Here is a 16111-nt window from a genome sequence, read left to right on the forward strand (position 1 = left end):
CAGCTCGCCCGTGCGTGCATGTGTGCGTGTGAGAGAGAAAGTGTGCGGGAGAGAGAGAGGGGGGGGGTGGGGGGCTTCATTGACTAGACTGTGTTGTTTGCTGCTCTGTATGGATTTTCAGGAGAATGACAGATACACGGAACGCGAGAGAGGGGTGACATTTAACGGAACGCATTGCCATAATCGACTTCCTTGTTATCTGCACACTAACGCTGATTGGTGCTGATGTGGCGTTGTGTAAGAGCCGGATGGTGATTGTCAAAACAACATAATGCCATCAATTTAGCTCTCATCCGCTTCTAAATTGTAAATTAAGGTGCCAATGTAATTCGAAGGGATTTCCCAGAATTGGGGTTTAGAGAAATAAGCATGCAAATATTTTAATTATGTTGCTAATTGTGTGTGTGTGTGTGTGTGTGTGTGTGTGTGTGTGTGTGTGTGTGTGTGTGTGTGTGTGTGTGTGTGTGTGTGTGTGTGTGTGTGTGTGTGTGTGTGTGTGTGTGTGTGTGTGTGTGTGTGCGTGCGTGCGTGCGTGTGTGTGTGCATCAGGACTCTGGTGGGCTTCAGATTCTTCTAGTTTTTGACAGCCAGAGCTAGTGGCCTCCGGCCATCCTGAACACGGTATGAATAATAGAACACCCTGACCTGCGCTACCAGCTCCGCTCTTCCTCCTCAGTAATACCCGCTCCGCTCTTCCTCCTCGGTAATACCCGCTCCGCTCTTCCTCCTCGGTAATACCCGCTCCGCTCTTCCTCCTCAGTAATACCCGCTCCGCTCTTCCTCCTCGGTAATACCCGCTCCGCTCTTCCTCCTCGGTAATACCCGCTCCGCTCTTCCTCCTCGGTAATACCCGCTCCGCTCTTCCTCCTCGGTAATACCCGCTCCGCTCTTCCTCCTCAGTAATACCCGCTCCGCTCTTCCTCCTCGGTAATACCCGCTCCGCTCTTCCTCCTCGGTAATACCCGCTCCGCTCTTCCTCCTCAGTAATACCCGCTCCGCTCTTCCTCCTCAGTAATACCCGCTCCGCTCTTCCTCCTCAGTAATACCCGCTCCGCTCTTCCTCCTCGGTAATACCCGCTCCGCTCTTCCTCCTCGGTAATACCCGCTCCGCTCTTCCTCCTCGGTAATACCCGCTCCGCTCTTCCTCCTCAGTAATACCCGCTCCGCTCTTCCTCCTCGGTAATACCCGCTCCGCTCTTCCTCCTCAGTAATACCCGCTCCGCTCTTCCTCCTCAGTAGTAGCGCTCAACTTCACTTTCAAATTTCACCGCTTTCCAAAGTTACATCCAACAACAAGCCACTTCACGTCCTTGCCTATAATTACCTATGAATGGCTAAAGTGTTACTTAACTACATATGATAGGACTGGAACCTTGGCAGTCTACTGCACTTGGCACATGCTGTATCCTCTTCACTAACCCTAATTGTTTATGCTACATCAATCTCAATACATGACATGGCGTGTGGAACATTATACCTATCATTATGAGTGCCATGTACAGGGTACAGTAGGTTACTGTATAGGGTAAAACCAGTGTAAGACATCCCTCCTACAGCAAAGTGGAGAGTTGGAGTTCCGGCCGCCTGCTGTTGCCCTCAGATGCACAGTGCACACCCCTCCATTTACCCAGCAGGAGCACACAGAGGCATGGAAAGAGCTTGTGGTTGAGAGAGAGAGAGACAGAGAGAGAGAGACAGAGAGACAGAGAGACAGAGAGACGGAGAGAGAGTGTGTGTGTGTGTGAGAGAGAGAGAGAGAGAGAGAGACAGAGAGACGGAGAGACGGAGAGAGAGTGTGTGTGTGTGAGAGAGAGAGAGAGAGACAGAGAGACAGAGAAAGGGAGAGAGAGTGTGTGTGTGAGAGAGAGAGAGACAGACAGACAGACAGACAGACAGACAGACAGACAGACAGACAGACAGACAGACAGACAGACAAAGGAAGAGAGTGTGTGAGAGAGAGAGTGTACAGTAGAACAGAGCATTAAAGACCCCAAGGAAGCTCTGTCATTGTTACTGCGTCTCTTTGTCATTACCCAATTACCCATGAATCCAAGTAGCAGTACCATCAGGGTACAGTACAGTTCTCCTTCCACCCTGTCCCTGGATACATACAGTATGGTATGTGGTTGTGAATAATAGCTTAGGCTCCTGCCTGAAAGGAAGAGTCAAAGTGATGTTGAGTCATTGTGTGCGGTCATAGTGGCAGCAGCAAAGTGGCTAATGGCAATGCTGAGGAAATATACTGTATTAACACATTCATCTAAAGCTCTCTTCTCTCCGTCTCTCTCCACGTCTCTCCGTCTCTCCACTCACTCACCTGTCACTATCTACAGTCCTGGGGGCTGGAGGATATTTCTGAAGTAGGTGAAGACAATACATGACCCATTTGTCAAGGAGGCAGCGTGTTTCTGTTTTATCTCCAAGCCAGACCAGGCAAGAGAAAAGAGAAGGGAAAAAACAGTTACCGGAAGTCCTCTCAGGCATAGAGCTGGTCGGTCAGCCTATGTCTCTCTCCCTCTCATGCTCTGCTGCACTCTGTGAAGTAGATTCGGAGCTGAAATCTGCATTTTCTCTTTCCCCTTTCTCCCTCTGTTCTCACTCTCTCCCTCTGGCCAGAAGGTTCATGCTCTTTGCATTTGTCTAAAATGACTTTAACCCATAGCATCACCCTCTGATGTTCATTTTGAATCATGTTTATTTTGTCAATTTTGTCTGTGAACATGTTTATGAGTGTGTGTTTGTGTACGTTGCTGTGTACAACGATAGGTCTCAACAACCATGGGTCTCAAGCTTTAAAACTCAGCAGTCCAGGTGGGTCTATTTGTACTGAACCAGCGCTGCCAACCATATCATTATATAGATTTAACATTTTCAGGAGTTGATTCTCTCTAAATGATGGGAAAGTGAGGAGAATTTAAAATCTCTTATGAGGATGAGAAGGATCAGATCGGAAGCAGGAGAATGAAGGGTTAGGGACTGTACTATAAACTGGAAAGGAGGTGAAGAAACTAGAGAATTGAGTCAGTAAGTGAGAGGTCTATAGTTCTCCAGAGAGAGAGAGAGAGACACAGAGAGAGAGAGAGAGAGAGAGAGAGAGAGAGATTGAGAGAGAGCAGAGCAGAGCAGAGCACAAGGACAGACATGAAAATGGGATTTATTTGTGCTTTCCTGTGTCAGAGAGAGAATTCAGGAATTGACTGAATGGAAAACTGAACTGATCCCAACCCTGAATCAGTCTGTCTGTCCTTTGATATTAAATCACTATTGTGATGTGGCTACTGCAATGGGAGCTAGAGAACCATATGCCTGCTAAGAGTTTCCACAATGTTCCATCAACGTTATTAACTATTCCAATGGGCATGAAGCGGATAAAGATAATCTGATGGAGAACTCAAATCTTTGGCATGGATTTACTGTCATCCTGCTGCCAACAGGATGCAACATAACATGCCCTCATGATGCCAGCCACACACACACGCACAGACACACACCTTCAAAAAAAAATGAAAATAGTTCACTGTTACATTGAAATTCAAAACCTCCCTTCTACTATTTTCCCCTGAGTTCAAATTGCCGGTATCGACGTACACTGTTTCGTTACAGACCTAGTAATTGTTTTCTTGAGGCAATATTCTTCAGCACCAGAGTTGTGTCCTTTATTTCAAGGTCAAACTCATCCAGCAGTGTAAATAGCTGAACAAGGTCACTCTATCTGTGGCTGTACCTCTCCAGGCATTCTAGGGTGCCTACTACACAGCCATTGAAAAATGGGTGTATTTATTTTTCTCACCGCTCGTATCTCAGCTGAAATACTGAATACTGCCATATCAGCCCTGTTGTTCCATTATAATATTCACATACAGAGTATGATATATTAACTTGAATGCACCTGAAATGAATCCATAAGTCTCTCCAAAATCTTCTGGGGCAGGAGGTGATAGAGTGCTTGGTTGCCATAGCGATGGCTATTTGCAAGGGGCAGGAAGGGAAAGGTGTGAAAGCCGGATTGCTCATTGGCCGGCTGAAGAGAGAATTAAACATGGCGTTTCACACCTTCCCCTGGGCTGTTTGGCATGCACTACCTGCACGTTAACACAGAAACCGGGGTAAGGACACGCCAGGTTCACAGGGAGGTGTTATACAGTGGTGCTGTAATGCTTTGTCTCTGAGTCCAGCCCAGCCCAGTCCAGTCCAGACACACAAATCAATCTTCATTTAGACCACACAAAACTCTGGTCAGAGCAAAGCTGCTGTGGATCAGAACAAAACAAAGTGTTGACCTCTACCATCTACCTCACAGACACATGGAGAAATGAGGAGAGACACAGACTGCCAAACAGTCTATCATCTCAAGTTCAAACATCCCAGACACACACACACACACACACACACACACACACACACACACACACACACACACACACACACACACACACACACACACACACACACACACACACACACACACACACACACACACACACACACACACAAATTCTTGCAGAATATGCAGAGCTGGGAGATGCTCCCTGCGTTGTGCTCTGTAGCCTGTGTTTGTGTTTAATTGGATGAAAAGATGATGCATAATGCAGTAGGAGAGAAACATGTAGGAACCAAAGTCCATGTCGCCCACGGCAACAGAAACCAGCAGCTATTTGTTGTTGACATTTGTCTCCCCTGTTTTTTCCTGCTCCATTAAAACAGCAGTAGTTTCATGGTTTGTCATGTATCTGAAGCTTTTTCCTCTCCCAGCTCAGAGCAGAGTTCCTGCGCATGACAGTGTGTTTCTCACCCAGCGCATGCATGCATGCATGCCCTTCTCTCTCTCTCTCTGTGTGTGTGTGTGTGTGTGTGTGTGTGTGTGTGTGTGTGTGTGTGTGTGTGTGTGTGTGTGTGTGTGTGTGTGTGTGTGTGTGTGTGTGTGTGTGTGTGTGTGTGTGTGTGTGTGTGTGTGTGTGTGTGTGTGTGTGTGTGTGTGTGTGTGTGTGTGTGTGTGTGTGTGTCTGGGATGTTTGAACTTGAGATGATAGACTGTTTGGCAGTCTGTGTCTCTCCTCATTTCTCCATGTGTCTGTGAGGTAGATGGTAGAGGTCAACACTTTGTTTTGTTCTGATCCACAGCAGCTTTGCTCTGACCAGAGTTTTGTGTGGTCTAAATGAAGATTGATTTGTGTGTCTGGACTGGGCTGGGCTGGACTCAGAGACAAAGCATTACAGCACCACTGTATAACACCTCCCTGTGAACCTGGCGTGTCCTTACTCCGGTTTCTGTGTTAACGTGCAGGTAGTGCATGCCAAACAGCCCAGAGGAAGGTGTGAAACGCCATGTTTAATTCTCTCTTCAGCCGGCCAATGAGCAATCCGGCTTTCACACCTTTCCCTTCCTGCCCCTTGCAAATAGCCATCGCAGGTGTGTGTAGGATAAGAGTTAAGGAGCTGGTCCATATAATGTATGTCACCCACACACACAGCCTATACATAGGTGTGAACATGAACCATTGATGCGAGGTCACATAAGCGGCCTTGGATAGGGAAGGTGAAGGAGTGAGTCTTACATTGTCTGCTACTATATAGCGTACACAGTACCAAGAACACTGAGTTCCTGCTTCTAACGTACACTCTCTCAGTGCTCCGTCTCTCAGGATTCTCCTTCTCTCAGCCATTTGGACTGAAACCCTCTAGCAGCAGCTGCCTTTCAGGTTGGTTCCTCCCAGCATGTCTCCTCTTCTCATTCTCTCATTCTACCCTGCAGTTCCGTGCACCGTGCCGGTTACATTGCAGGGGGCCTATAGAGAGAGCGAGAGAGGAGAGGGGAGGGAGTAGAGAGAGGGAGCGACAGACTGGGAGGATAAGGAATGTTTTTTACATAATGAAGCAGATAGAAGCGATTACAGCAGCTTAGTCGCGGAGCAGTGAACTGCTGCACATTCAGCCTCATTATGAAGTTAAATACTCCAAACTGTCACTGACGGCTTACTCACGCTCCTCCCGGAACAATCGATTTACAGCTTTACACCGCCGCCATCCACAAACCTGCTCCTAAACACACAGACATTACTGAATAAGAAGAGAACACACTGCCTTTGCTCCTTCTGTCTACCCCTCTCCCTCCTCTCCAGCCCTGGAGCTAAAACTCTGGTGATTACAGTCACAAAATGTCCCTCCTCTCCAGCCCTGGAGCTAAAACGCTGGTGATTACAGTCACAAAATGTCCCTCCTCTCCAGCCCTGGAGCTAAAACTCTGGTGATTACAGTCACAAAATGTCCCTCCTCTCCAGCCCTGGAGCTAAAACGCTGGTGATTACAGTAACAAAATGTCCCTCCTCTCCAGCCCTGGAGCTAAAACGCTGGTGATTACAGTAACAAAATGTCCCTCCTCTCCAGCCCTGGAGCTAAAACGCTGGTGATTACAGTAACAAAATGTCCCTCCTCTCCAGCCCTGGAGCTAAAACGCTGGTGATTACAGTCACAAAATGTCCCTCCTCTCCAGCCCTGGAGCTAAAACGCTGGTGATTACAGTAACAAAATGTCCCTCCTCTCCAGCCCTGGAGCTAAAACGCTGTTGATTACAGTCACAAAATGTCCCTCCTCTCCAGCCCTGGAGCTAAAACTCTGGTAATTACAGTAACAAAATGTCCCTCCTCTCCAGCCCTGGAGCTAAAATGCTGGTGATTACAGTAACAAAATGTCCCTCCTCTCCAGCCCTGGAGCTAAAATGCTGGTGATTACAGTATCAAAATGTCCCTCCTCTCCAGCCCTGGAGCTAAAACGCTGGTGATTACAGTAACAAAATGTCCCTCGTCTCCAGCCCTGGAGCTAAAACGTGGTGATTACAGTATCAAAATGTCCCTCCTCTCCAGCCCTGGAGCTAAAACGCTGGTGATTACAGTCACAACATGTCCCTCCTCTCCAGCCCTGGAGCTAAAACGCTGGTGATTACAGTAACAAAATGTCCCTCCTCTCCAGCCCTGGAGCTAAAACGCTGGTGATTACAGTAGAAAATGTCCCTCCTCTCCAGCCCTGGAGCTAAAATGCTGGTGATTACAGTAACAAAATGTCCCTCCTCTCCAGCCCTGGAGCTAAAACGCTGGTGATTACAGTATCAAAATGTCCCTCGTCTCCAGCCCTGGAGCTAAAACGCTGGTGATTACAGTAACAAAATGTCCCTCGTCTCCAGCCCTGGAGCTAAAACGCTGGTGATTACAGTAACAAAATGTGCCTCGTCTCCAGCCCTGGAGCTAAAACGCTGGTGATTACAGTATCAAAATGTCCCTCCTCTCCAGCCCTGGAGCTAAAACGCTGGTGATTACAGTAACAAAATGTCCCTCCTCTCCAGCCCTGGAGCTAAAACGCTGGTGATTACAGTAACAAAATGTCCCTCGTCTCCAGCCCTGGAGCTAAAACGCTGGTGATTACAGTAACAAAATGTGCTTCCCCTGTTGGAAGCCAGGAGAAGAACACTGGCCACACAACTGAGAGTGACCCAGAGTCTTACAGTGTCTTTAACCTCTCCCTGCAGCCCCTCGTGGGTGTGTGCCCTCTGTGGGTCTCCTATCTCTGCCCTGGCCTCTGAAGTGTTGTCCCAGTCTGCCGGTGCTCCAGAACCTGCCTGGCTGGCTGCCTGGCTGCCTGGCTGTCTGGCTGGCTGCCTCCACACAGGGAGCAGCTAGACCACAGAGTGTGGAGTGTGAACTCAGCACTTCTCAGGAGTTACTGTCTGAGGCCATGCACCAGGGCTTTTATTCTTCAGCCTACTTTTGCATTATTGAATCAGGGCCCTTCTCCAAACCTGCGACTGGACAGCCCGGGCCCAGAGGCTACATGCAGATTTGATTAATCAATATATTGCATTGCAACTGTGTGGAAAGGAGAGGGAGCAGCAAGAGACATTATTGTGATTGGAACAGATACAATGGAGCCGCTTCCTTATCTGCCTTTACACACTTCTCTCTTGATTATGTTCACACACACACACACACACACACACACCATGCACAAATACAAACACACAAATCATAATTAGGTGAGTGCTTACATTTGTCCTGTTTCACACATGTAAAAGTGTGAATTATACACATGAAATGGAAATGTGTTTTTTGCATATCCCAACTCCCCCTGAGACAGAGAGTGGGGTCATGGCCAGGGTCAGCCATTATCACCGGCCATTATATGGACCAGCTCCTTAACCCTTATCCTACACACGCACGCACGCACGCACGCACGCACGCACGCACACACACACACACACACACACACACACACACACACTCTCCCTCCCCTTAAGGCTTTCATTAGATAAAAGGTGATCTGCTCTTTCCAGAGCTACAGTGTAATTATTCAGTGTAGTCAGGCATGTCTCTTTGTGACAAAGCAAATTGCTTTTTCAGTTTGCTGTTCCTGATACAGATACGGCTTTCAGAATCGGAGAGGAAGAGTCGCGCCAGTGCTCCTAACGCCGCAAGAGATACCAGCAGCCCTCATTTAGCCCCAGTGTGTGTGCTCAGCTGTTTGTTGAGTGATGGTGGCCATGCAAGTGTGCCTGTGAATGTGGATTGGCAGGCAAATGTGTGTTTGTGTGTGCATTTGTATTCTGTATGGTGTGAATGTTGACGCGTTACAGTACATTGTGGCTTGTGATTCTCCATCTGAGGGCACACAGTACAGCACTTGTTTAAGCACATTATCACTGTATACAAGGATGTGTAGACAGCAAACATAACGGGTTAGTGACAGGATGAGATGGGCTTAATTCAGAAATAATAGTCACGTTGAAGAAAATACGTAGGTCGGGGGGTTTAGACTGCTGCACATCTGTTTGTACTTCAGCCAACTCCTCCCCATTCAACATTCATTGCTTCAATCATATATGTCTCAGTTCCAAATGATTCGTCTCTGAAGGTCTGGAACCACTACCAGCCTAGTGTAGCTCAGGCATCTCCAAAGCCAACAGATAAACAGAAAGAGAGAAACTCTCTGGTGCTCATGTCTTAAAAGGTTCAGACCAGAGACGTCTAGGGTCTGAAGGAAGGAGCCAGTGTGTTTACCAGGGGAGGTGTGTCAGGTGCATTGTGGTTAGGAGGACTGCATGGGCTCTTTCTCATGGCTGGCAGATGATTATCCTTCCCTTCGTGTCAGGGTGACTGAGAGAGCTGTTCATGGCCACTGACTCAGTATTTATCCTATCTTCCTGCTCCGTACACTCAGAGACCAATCAACACACTGGGACCAAGAGAGAAAGGGGGACGAGAGAGGGGAAGAGCGAGAGACAAAGAGAGAGAGAGAGAGAGAGGGAGACGGAGGAGAAATCATCTATGGCGACTGAGCAGAGCAGAGTGGACAGAGAGGAACATGGGATTTATTTGAGCTCTCCTGTCAGGCTGCGTCGGCCACACACGGCATGGGGAGAGTAATGGCCATGCATGGTAATAGGAAAGGAAGGCTGGGGAATCTGAAGGTTTTAAATGGACCACATGGAGGAATTTTGTAATGATTATTGTTTTTGTAAGGCATTGATTTAGTCATATGGATTAGTCAGGGATAATGTTTTTTGTTGATGATTGGGTTTCAGCTAAATTATGGTCTGTGAAAGAGTAGGAAATGATTACCATTGGGATTGCACATGGGCTTTCTCCACACTCAAATTCTCATTTCTTTTCTATGTTTGAAATGTCTTCGGGACTTTCCAGTCATGCATTTACACGAATGGTTGTTTGCAATATGGGTTATATGGGTTGGGGTCTTTAAAAAGCAGAGCCATACAGGAGTGATGTATGAATTATCCTGGCCATGAGTGAGTTCCTTGAGTGAGTTATTGATTTGGAGCGGCTAGCCCACCAGGATCTGGGTGAGGCCTGGAGCACTGGTACATAACCAGACCAGCAGCACAGGAATCACCTGGGCACACCGTCGCCATGGAGACCTGTTGTTGTCATGCCGACACGCTTGATAGAATGCAGCGAGAGAGAAAGAAAGAACGAGAGAGAAAGAGGGAGGGAGAGAGAGAGAGAGAGCGAAAGAGGGAGATTCAGTCAGAAAACTTTTTTCCATTGTTTACTCAATGGAGTGCCTGCGGGTTCAAGTCCCATTTGAAAACCGGTTGCCTCTCTTCTCTCCATCCCATCTTCCACAGAGACAGATGGTGGAGGGGTCAGGAGAAGTGCCACTGCTCACGCATTGGGCCGTATAAGGGTGAAAGTGGTAGAAGGACTGAGTGAAATCCTGTGTGCGACGAGGGAGATGGAGAGTCAACCCAGAGTAAGAGGGGAGAGAGAAAGACAGACATAGAGGGAGACAGAGAGAGAGAGATTGAGAAACAGAAAGAGATATATGGGAAATAGGAAAAGATAGGGGAGAGAGGGGGGCAGATAGAAAATAGAAAGAGAGAGATTGAGTGTTGTTCTGGCCTGTGGAAGGCACTGACCACTTTAATTATCCTCTATTTTCTTCAAACATGCCAGAGCCTTTGTGAGTCTGTCTCCTGGGACACACCTCCCTCCTCATTTCCTCTGGGATTCAATTCCACTTCATCCCTCTCTGTCTTTTACATATAAAACACTTTCTTCAATTATTCCTCTGATGTTCGTATCTGTATTATTTGACTGCCGGGCCTATTCAGAGTGACTGCTCATCTCGCCCCAGCTCTGTGTGACTAGAATCAATCCCAGCCTCATTGCAGGAGAGCCACTTTCTCTCTCTCTATTTCACAGTGTGTGTGTGTGTGTGTGTGTGTGTGTGTGTGTGTGTGTGTGTGTGTGTGTGTGTGTGTGTGTGTGTGTGTGTGTGTGTGTGTGTGTGTGTGTGTGTGTGTGTGTGTGTGTGTGTGTGTACTATTGGAGAAAATGTGAAATGTGGAGCTCTGTATCTGTATCTGTTAATGGTCATGAGTATGTGTGTTTGTGAGTGTTTGTAGGAGGCAAACATCAAGGCAGAGAATGCTGTGTAGTAATGAAGGTATGCCTGTCCCTGGTTCTGCTCTCCCCTGGGTGGGAGAGGGAGAGACAGCACGCTTTATTAGAGATCAAGTGGGCCTTTAATTACGTGGTGGATGCCTCTGCTTCTACATCGATTACAAACAAAAGGTGCATTCCATCAGAGTCTGTTAACCAGAGAAGAGACACTGCTCTCTGAAGGCATGGACCCCTAGCAGCCAGCTCACTAACTTGGTATTCTTAGCAGGGGAATGTGGAATGGTTTCCAGGCATACACTTACCTATTGCAATGAGAGTTTTATTAAGAATTTAGAGCTGGCATGATAGGCCGATCCATATTCAATGAGGGGGATGCCCTGGTGGTGGTGGTTGGGGGGGGGGGGGAGTGGGAACACAGGTATGGTTCTACCCGGGATGTGGAGCAGGCACAGGGGACGGAGATGAAGGGACTATGGACAGGTGTGTGTGTGTCTGTGTGCTCCTTCAGTCTGCTAGCTGACAGTCTCGCGGTTAATGAGCAGCTGTTGAACATCACTATTCATGAGACCTGTCAGTCACCCCTCCTCTCCTCACTTCTCTTTTCCTCTCCTCATGTCTCCTCACTTCTCCTCTCCTATCCTCACCTCTCCTATCTCACAGGGCCAGCCAGCACCTGAAATCCCCAGTTCCTCATTAACTCTACAGCATCTCACCAAGCAGCACAGACACTACGGACGGCAACCAGAAAACACACCCAACACACACTTCAGCCAAGTACTTACTCAACACCCCAGTAGGCCAGACCCACGTTGTAGTTTATTCAGCTAGCAGAGCCATCAGTGATTCCACATGAACATCCTCACAGCACTTTCATCTGTTGAAGGAACAGACATGTGGGAGTAGAGGGTGTCTGATGTCCCTGTGGGATTAATGGACCACAGTTTCTGACAGTGTGTGTGTGTGTGTGTGTGTGTGTGTGTGTGTGTGTGTGTGTGTGCGTGCGTGCGTGCGTGCGTGCGTGCGTGCGTGCGTGCGTGCGTGCGTGCACTACCTCTTTATATGTATGTGTATTTTTGGGGGGAATGTGTGTATGTATAGTGTGTCTGTGTATAATGTCTTTACTGCTACTATGTACATACATGAAGTATATGTGAAACAATGGTCTGTCACGACTTCCGCCGAAGTCGGTTCCTCTCCTTGTTCGGGTGGTGTTCGGCGGTCGACGTCACCGGTCTTCTAGCCATCACCAATCCATTTTTAATTTTCCATTTGTTTTGTCTTGTTTTCCCACACACCTGGTTTACATTTCCCTCATTACTTGTCGTGCATTTAACCCTCTGTTCCCCTCATGTCTGTGTGTGGAATTGTTTGTTGTAAGTGCTTGTGCACATTTTGACTGGTGCGCGACGGGTTTTGTACCCATATCTTGTCATTCTGGATGCCGTTGGTTTTGATAATTAAACTGCTCCGGTTAATACCCAGTTCTTCTCTCCTGCGTCTGACTTCCCTGCCACCAGCTAAGCACCCCTTACATGGTCTGGGTAATAAGACGCGAGTTAGTGGTGCAGAGTGTATTCCTGCAGCAGATTCAGATAAACTCTACCTCTCTATTTCTTAGGTTGGAGCTGAATTATTGAAAAGCAACCGTGGGAAACAAATGAACACATCAATTCACAACCGCAGGCCTACACGTACAACCCCAGAGTAAACCAGTCCCTATCTAGTACACAAACAAACCAGATATACAATACATACAGGACACTGGAGTGTTTCTATTTATCAGAATAAACATTTTGATTAAACCACCGCGGCACTTACTGTACTGTTCAAATGACAAACAGCCCGGTGCTGTCTGACTGACAGTATTCATTATTACCTTCAGCTCCCTGCTATCTCTAGCTATGTATTTCATCTATAGCAGTAAAACACCAGCCAGGCTCTCAGCAGCCCAGGATCTTTTAACCCAGCTCCATACCTACTGACAGGAGGCTAGGGCTGCGTCCCAAATAGCACCCTATTCCCTATTTAGTGTACTATTTTTGACCATGGCTCTCATCAAAGGTAGTGCACTTCAAAGGGCATAGGGTGACATTTTGTACTCAGCCTAGGTGAGGCTCACAGCAGTCAGACAGAGAGAAAGACAGTCCTGTTCTGCTCACACAAAGGTTCTGCTTCCTCTGCAGTTCACATCTAGTCAGCAGCGAGGCCAGCTAAGATTTATGAAATGTGTCCAGGGCGTTCATGAAATGCTGCCATGTTGGATTCATCCTGACAGAATAACAACCATGTCAGCGTTTGTAGAGCAGCCGATACTACGGGACAGGGTTCATTGATCATCCTGAGAGAGAGTTGGGAGAGAAGGAGGGGAAGGAGAGAGGGAGGAGAGAGGGAGATAGACAGGTGGGTAGAGGAGGGGAAGGCGGAGAGGGGGGAAGGAGAGGGGGAGAGAGAGGGGGGATGGAAAGAGAAGGGTGAAGAATGAAGAGAGGGGGTAGAGGAGAGAGAGAGAGGTAGAAAGGAGGATCCTACTACATTCTGTTCCACAGAGGAAAGGAGTCATGCAGCCTCATATACTGTAGGAGCTGAATGGAAAGGATTACTTCCCCTGACTCAACACTCAAGTGGACTACGACCCCGCTATACACTCATCATTATAACATTCAATCTCCCCTTCTCTCCCTTCTCTCCTTCCCTGCCGCCAATGATTTATGTGCAATCATATTTATTGAACAGTGGAGTCCTTCATGGACAATGGAGTCTCTCTAACACACACACACTCTCACACACCAATCGCCTGTGACCGATTCTGACAATTTGTTCCAGCTCCTGATATCAGTGTGGTTTGTTCATTACAATGTATTAATGTGTTTCTCCTTTCTGAGCAGGCTGTGTTCACACTTAAATTGGCCTGAGTGATTCTCCCATCACTCTCCCTGGTAAGTAATAATGTGAGTCTGTTGATTACCTCGGCTGTGCGTGGAGGGAGTGAAGCGCTGCTGGGACGACTGACGCTGTCCTACGCACTGAGGACTAAACTAAGTGAGAATGACACAGTGGAGACGGGAGGTGAGAGTTGAAACAGGAGACAGGGGGGCATAAGGGGGGCGGTGGAAGGAGTGATGCAGCAAGGAGGACAAAGGGTGGGACGGGGTTGGGGGGGATAGTGGAGGGATCTAAGGCTGTGTCTGGTCTCTCGTCTGTCTCCCAGATAATCATCTGACACTCTTTCAGACAGCCACAGGACGCAGGCCTCTCTCTCCCCGCTCTACACACACCTCCGTCTAGGGAGAAATTATATTTCCCTCCCTGTCCTCCCACCTTCCCTCCCTCCCTTCAATTCTTTACTAATGTTAGCTTTGTCAATAACCACTTTGATGGGAAAGAGAATCTGCAGAAATAATCTCCTCTCTTCCGAAGACAAAGAGTCTGTGGAAGGGTGTCGACAGGAGGAGAAACGCTCACATGCACACTAATGAGTGCACGTTTGTTCACTCAGTCACATGCATACATACACACGTGTTGGATACATACATTTACATTTTAACAGACTCTCCTATCCAGAGCGACTGTTATTGCATTCCTCTTAAGATAGCTAGGTGGGACAACCACATTATCTCAGTCATAGGGGGGGGGGGGGGGGGGGGGGGGGGGGGGGGGGGGGGGGGGGGGGGGGGGGGGGGGGGGGGCAAGAGACCAGAGGTGGCCAAACGGAGTTATGGGGTGGATTGTAGGGTTTGAGCAAAGCCTGAAGATAGGGAGGGGCAGTTCCTCTTGCTGCTCCGTATGCAGGCACCATGGTCTTGTAGTGGATGCGAGCTTTGACTGGAATCCAGTGGGGTGTGTGGAGGAGATGGGGTGACATTGAAGAACTTGGGAAGGTTGAACACCAGGTGGGCTGCAGCGTTCTGGATAAGTTGCAGGGGTTTAATGGCACACACGGGGAGCCCAGCAAACAGCGAGTTGCAGTAGTCCAGACGGGAGAGGACAAGTGCCTGGATTAGGACCTGCGCCGCATCCTGTGTGAGGTAGGGCCGTACTCTACGGATGTTGTAGAGCATTAACCTGAAGGAGTGAGTCACCGCTTTGATGTTTGCAGAAAACGACAGGGTGTTGTCCAGGGTCACGCCAAGGTTCTTTGCACTCTGGGAGGGGGACACCGTGGAGTTGTCAACCATGATGGAGAGGTCATATATGTATATGTCTATAGCTAGAGGACTCCTGATATCTACAGCGCTCTATGACCTCCTTATCATGGTTGACAGGCCTTCCCCAGGAGGAAGAGCAGCTCCATCTTGTCGAGGTTAAGCTTGAGGTGGTGGGCCGACGTCCAAGTTGAGATATCTGCCAGGCACGCAGAGATGCGTGTCACCACTTGGGTGTCAGTCGGGGGGAAGGAGAAAAGTAGTCAAGTGTCATCTGCATAGCAATGATAGGAGAGGATATGACGGAGCCAATGGTACAGAGAGAAGAAGAGAGGGCCTAGATCCGAGCCCTAGGGGACACCAGTAGTGAGAGTACGTGGTGCAGACACAGTGACCGCATGGAATTCAAATGAGGAGGTGGACAGGTGAGTGAGGGAGAAAAGAGAAAATCTCCACTTAGGAGAAATGAGTAGCCCTGTTCCACCCCCCGTGACGACCAGATGCTCTCGGACTATGAGAAAACACGTAGTCAGATTAAGAGAGAGCAGCTGTAGTAGCAGTGTTCTCTGGGGTGATTCATGTCTCTCTATCAGGGCCAAAAAGTCTACCGACTGAAGGGCAGCATAGGCTGAGATGAACTCGGTTGTCACGCCCTGACCTTAGTTTTCTATGTTTTCTGTATTATTTTGGTCAGGTCAGGGTGTGACGAGGGTGGGTATGTGTGTTTTTGTCTTGTCTAGGGTTTTTGTTTATCTATGGGGATTTTGTATGTCTAGGTTATGTAGGTCTATGGTGGCCTGAATTGGTTCCCAATCAGAGGCAGCTGTTTATCATTGTCTCTGATTGGGGATCCTATTTAGGTTGCCATTTTCCATTTAGGTTTTGTGGGTAGTTGTCTGTGGATAGTTGCTTGTTTCAGCACTCGTTGTATATAGCTTCACGTTTGTTTAGTGTTCTTTCTTTATTAAAAGAAGAATGTATTCATATCACGCTGCGCCTTGGTCTCATCAATACGACGAACGTGACATCGGAGTTCTTGGCCGCAGATCGACAGTTCCAAAT

This window comes from Salvelinus fontinalis, chromosome 34 (genome assembly GCF_029448725.1).
Source record: "Salvelinus fontinalis isolate EN_2023a chromosome 34, ASM2944872v1, whole genome shotgun sequence".
NCBI classification, from domain to species: domain Eukaryota; kingdom Metazoa; phylum Chordata; class Actinopteri; order Salmoniformes; family Salmonidae; genus Salvelinus; species Salvelinus fontinalis.